The following is a 6000-nucleotide window of genomic DNA, read 5'->3' as shown; positions in this document are numbered from 1 at the left end:
CAGACAACAAGACTCTGTGAGTTTAAGGCTAATGAAATCTACAGAGAGCTGCAATCTGTGCTGCTGATTCTCAGTCTGCTGCAACTTAACTTATCTCGTTTAATTTGGTGTTAATATAAAATATTTATAAGCCGAGAAGTGCTGATTAATTCACAGTAAGCAGTCAAGTTCCCAGGACCACTTTACATTTTAGGCCCTAAGGAAGTCGCACTCACCATCCACCATGTCTTCGCGGTGACATCATAACACAGTTGCCACTTTACCGAGCTGTCTGCCTCACCGCAGCCTCCCGGTGCTGCTGACATCGCCATGACAACAGAGGGGAATCGCTGAAATGTCAAACAACCATGGCTTTGGAGTAAAAACCGGATTTGTGGTCCCGAGTGATGAGAGGGTTTTTGTAGTAATACAGTGTTGTAATTTAGCTGCTTTTTTCTCTTTTCCAGTTTTTTTTGGACAGAATTTTCTGTCCTGAATGAGTTCAGTTCCAGTCCCTGTAGATCCTCGTTGTAGTTTGGCTCTGACTCGTTACACAAAGGGGAAGTTCTTCAGAGGTTCAATTTGCCTCCAAAGGGAACAGCCGGCAAATTTATGACTAAGAACGTCAGCCTCAGTCAAACTAAGGTCCCCTGTGTGTTACTTACATTAAGATAAATGAGATTAACATAGATCCTGTTATTTAAGTGAACATTTTCAGACGCCTCTGAAATCTGTAGACAGCCTGTGCTCCTTGAATACGATGCTCTCCTGGTTTGGAGCATCAATCCAGTCTCAAACTCCAAAAACAAGTTCTTCACTCAAAGTTGTTTGAACTACAGAGTCTACTCAGCACACCTTTGAGCTACCATCCTGTCAGATCCAGCACTGTCCCTCCTCTCAGTCCGGCTGGACTCCCACTCAATCTAAACACTACCAGGTAGAGATTTTCAAGTCCAAGTCCAGCATGTGTTCCAGTTCCAGTTGTCCACTTCGAGCCTCTTACCAGCCGTGGCCCTTCGTCTCCCACAGCCTCAGGTAAATCCTCTGCACAACACAGAAAAACGTTTGCTGTGAAAGTTTCACACAGCAGCTAAAATTCAAGCCAAACTCCACACAATTCAGGGCTGTTGTTGATTCGGCCTGGTCTGATGATCCATGCATGTGGCTCTGCTCTGCATCTTCACATCACTTTGGTGTAAAATGGATTTGTCTTAGTTCTTTGTGAGTCCTGAAGAGATCCCAGCGTTGTCTCTCCTTCTCCTCTCAGCACCTGTCCCAGTTCAGCAGTGTCCTCACACAGGACCAACCAGTTAAAAGTGCCCAATCTACTTCCAGTCCCTGTGTGCAAAAAGGCACCAGCCACCAACAAAACCAAGCAGCCAGCCGCCCCTTTCCTGATTCCACTGAGTGGGCTGTCACTTTGAAGAGACGGATTAGGAACTAGTAGACACACACACACACAGGCACATGCACACACACATGCATCAACTGCTTCTTACCAGCTGTCTAAACACACTCATATACAACGTGTTGTTTCAAAAGAGTTTTATCATATATGGTTAAAACGCCTATAAGGTCAAAACCGTTTTTGTCATGACATGGTCTGTCTGTGTGTCCCTCCACTGTGACTCAGTGCCCATTTTAAAATAATGGCACTGACCTTTCTCTTTTTGTCTCTTACTCTCTCTCTCTCCCTCTCTCTCTTTCCATCTTCCTCACACCCTCTGAACAAAAAGGGTTCTGCAGGGGACCTCAAACGTGTCTGTGACTTCAGACCATAGTGCTGTGGGGAACCCTCGTTGAGATCTTCCATCTTATCTAAAGGAGGGCACCTTTTGTGTGTGTGTGTTCAGCTTTACACATCTACAGAGGTTCATCTGGGTTTGAAAACAGAGTGTAGTAAACAGAAAATCACTGTCTGGGTCTCCCTCACTCCTGTGTGGTGATACAAGAAATGTCTTTATTGAATCTTCCACAGGAGAAGATCAACAATCAAACAATGTCAAGCTGTTTGTGTGACCATTTTGAATTTAAACCTTGCTGTAATCCATTAGCTGTGCAAGTTAACCATAACCCTTAGTCCACCAGAGCAAAAATGGTATAAGATTTCCTGTATTTTGGACTCTACAGTTCAACAAACCTTTCAAGATTGTCCCCAATGAAAACGCCTTAATACCATGTCCATGTTCAACTGACAAAGACCTGTAGCAGCTGTGTGAATTATGGTCCCTCACCCTTACCAGGTAGTTGTTTTAACCTGAACCACAATTATTCCCTAAACTACTAAAGTACTTTTTGTGTGTAAATCAAACCAAACCTTCACCAGTCACAACTGAAGTTGTAGAAAGGTTAAATGAAGGTTGAGAGAAGACTCACATTCAGTCACACCAGCAGGAAGATGCCATAAGACAGCAAGTCCAGAGAACATGAAGAACAACAATCTGGCAAATTAATGGAGGAAGGGGCTTACACACACACACACACACACACAATGTAAATGAGAGCAATGAGACAGGTGAGCAGGTGGATGTGCAGGTCAGGTGACTGGGACAAGGAGGGAAGTCCGAGGACATCTTGTGGGCAGATGTAGAGAGGCAGGGGACAGGACCAGAGCGGTCAGAAATAAACAGTTTCCTCAGGTATTGTGACAGAACCATAGCACTGGCAGGTCAAAACATGAAACACGTAACTTGAAGTACGTGAAACATGTAAACTTGAATTTTAAAAGACACTGCAAACTATGTTGTCCTGTCAATAGAAACATCAGATCCATAAACACTGTTATGAGTCATTTAACTATTTAACAAAGAAATAGTTACGTCTCAGTTAGCAGTTCTTTGTAAATCAACCCATTTACAGTGTCTCTACCCTCAGCAGAGAACCCTCATACAGAGAACCGAGGGTTTTCAGGGTGTGGTGACAGTGTGGTCAGGTTAGTGTCTATGTCAGCCCACAGAGCTACTGCCTCACAGCTGAGGGCCTGAGGTCTCTGGATCAGACCAACCACAGCCCACTGTGGAGAAGGTCAGGACTCCTCCACTAAATGTCTCACTGCTGTTTTAGGCTTCGCCTTTAACTGGCATCATTATTTATGGCAGCATTGCTCTTCATTGTTCTTTTCAGTAGATTTTCACATCATACCTACAACTGCCGGAGAGGAGAGGATGGAGACTTGTGGAAGGGTTAGCAATGTGAAACAGCCCACACACACCCCCCTACACACACACACACGCACAGAAACTAAAACACAATCTTATAATTAGTAGACCAGTCAATCAACTCCAGGCCCCCACCCCCTCAGTTAATGAGCCAATTAACCTCCCTCAGAGGTGTAAACATCCAGCCAATCAGGCTTAAACACAGGAGCGCTGAGCCAATCGCAGTGTTGGTCCATAAGAACAACAGGACATAAAGAGAGAAAATTACAGGACAGAATGTACACACACACACACACACTCTATTGCCTGAACCCCTGAGCAGACCTCACACTTACTGAATGACAGAGCAGAACAGCCCTCTCTCCACTCTGTGGCTTCAAACTCTGCTGTACTTTTTTCTGTCAGTTCCCAGCCTTTCTTTCCTGCTGCCCTCTGAGCCATTATACATGACATGCTCCATAAAAACTGCCTGCATGTACGTATTTTATTTGAATTGGAAAAGCTACATTTAGTCAACAAAAGGTTATTTTAAAAAGATGATGTTATCGAATACATTTTTTTGGTTCAGTATCACTGAGCAGAGACTGAAAAGTGTCTTGACATTTTAGCAATCATGGCTGTTTGAGTGGAGGAGGAGAGGAGCAGTTCATGATGGAAGTGGTCTACCTACCTGAAGTGGGCAACTCTTTTTTTTCTAATTAAATGTTTTTACATGTCATTTAACATTTATTTGTGGTATGTAGCTCCCCCTGCTGGATATTTCTGTTGTAGCTTGAGTTTAAAGCCACCTCAGGAAACTGCCTCTTCTGTGCCTGTCCATGGGTTAATGTAAACATGTGACCCAGGTTGTGGATCATTTTGGCCTTCATTGTCTTTGTCTGCTGTGGAGCAGGTTAGCCGTGCCGAATAGTGAGCAAACATGGTGACCATGGTTAAAAGTCAGCCAGCTTCACAATACTGCAGCACATTGAACAGCATACAGTATAAACATACTTAGTATGTCCCAATGTCTCCCCTTCTATTTAACTGGGTCCAGTCCAGTTCAGTTCAGTCTGAGCCACACATGTGGGTGATGCTATCAAAAATAACTTGTTTGAAGTGTTTTCATAGACATACCCGACTTCAGCTTTCACCTCTAAAGACAAATGGAGGGAGAGAACAGAGGAGAGAGACAAGAGTACTGACCTTCACAGTGAGGCCGTAGGAGGAAGAGAGCCTGGTGTTTCTGGCTGGATGGAGCCTTTTTCTGCAGCCACTTCAGTTGTAAGAGGACTTTAGAGGTTCACCAGTCCACAGCATACCTGAACCAGTTTATCTGCCGTGCTGCAGATGAGATAGGATGAATTTCAAACAGGCATTTACTCTCTGAACATTAATCCTATTCTGTGAAATCAGTTTCGTAGCATGTGCTTCACTGGATCAGGAAGCCCTTGTCAGGCAAAATCAAGTCTCCGGGTTTGAAATAGTCCAAAACACTTGAATCCAGAACTATTTACTTATCACTTACTGATCCTGGGTAAAGTTTGCTCCTGTGTGTAACCACAGCGTTTAGTGCCCAGATCTATCTGGGTGTCCATTTTTTGTGAAGAATGTTATTGACACATTCCTGACAGTTCTTACACTGAAGTGGAGAGCCAAGCTCAGCTATGTATGATTATGAGTTTCATAAGGGTCATGGCAAACCACATGTCCACGTTTTGTGTTCATCAGACTGACTGTCGCCAAGATACAACACCACTTTTTTCTTCATCACATTTCTTTTAATAACTATTAAACATGAGGGAGATGCTTTTATAACTTTTAAATTTTTTTGAGTATCAAAACTCTTTTAATAACTTCAGATCGTGACAGTGTAAAGATGATACATGCTAAGTTTTTCTCAGATTTTCTCTGTGGTTTAGACATCAAGAGTTTAGTTTTAGTTTAGTTTTTGATCTGGACCTCGTCCACTGTGGTCTAGGTCTGGAAAAAAAAAAGCTGAAGCCTCCCTTTCTTGCATTTTCACAAATGGAATAAAGGCTTCATAAATTTGAAAGTGGACAGCATTAAGCTTTTTTACCTGAAATGTAACACGCGTTCACATCAGTGAAAGATGAAAAAAACAAAACCAGAGGATAAGTCACTCAGCACTGTAAGTATAGTTTCCCTTAACTTTTCCCCTTAACTGCCAAATCACAAGCTGCAAATACCATAGTTATACTGGTACTCTCTCTTGTTTGAGTTTACTGGCAGTTGGCAAACCATCTCAGAGGTGCATTATCCACTCTTTCCATTCAAAAAGGCATATCTGATGTTGTAAACATTATTGTTTGGTTCTCAAATATAAGACATCATGAACACTGTCTTGTAATCTGGCCAACTCTGTAAATGCCCCCAAATTCCGTCTGTCAGTCTTCTTTCAGGATTACTTTAACTACAGTGTTATGATCTTAGTAGCATGATAACAGGGACAGCTGACAGGGAAACACGTGTTGAATGGACCATCGAAGTGATGGGTCGGCTGAAAACATTTATTTGTTATTGAAAAGATTTATCTGATTGATGTAAACTTTCACTTGCTCTTTTTTATTTTCTTTGTCAGTTATTATTTATTCACTTATAACCAATGTTCCTCTGAACGTGCAGAGAGGCGGCTACAGGAGGGAGCAGAGACCACAAATAACAATGCAGCCAGTAAACTGGAGAGCATCCTCTAGTGGTGGACTCACACCAGTACATGGTAAATCAATGCGTTCACAGGCCACAGGCACCAGATCATCACTGGTGAACCATCTTCAGTGAAGGTAATGGTCACTTCAGAGTGTTTGTCAAAAATGTACGTTGTTTTACAGCTATGTCTTTTGTAATGATTGTGTTTGCATTT

Source organism: Toxotes jaculatrix, chromosome 6 (assembly GCF_017976425.1).
Source record: "Toxotes jaculatrix isolate fToxJac2 chromosome 6, fToxJac2.pri, whole genome shotgun sequence".
Lineage (NCBI taxonomy): Eukaryota > Metazoa > Chordata > Actinopteri > Toxotidae > Toxotes > Toxotes jaculatrix.
This window is presented reverse-complemented; position numbering follows the sequence as displayed.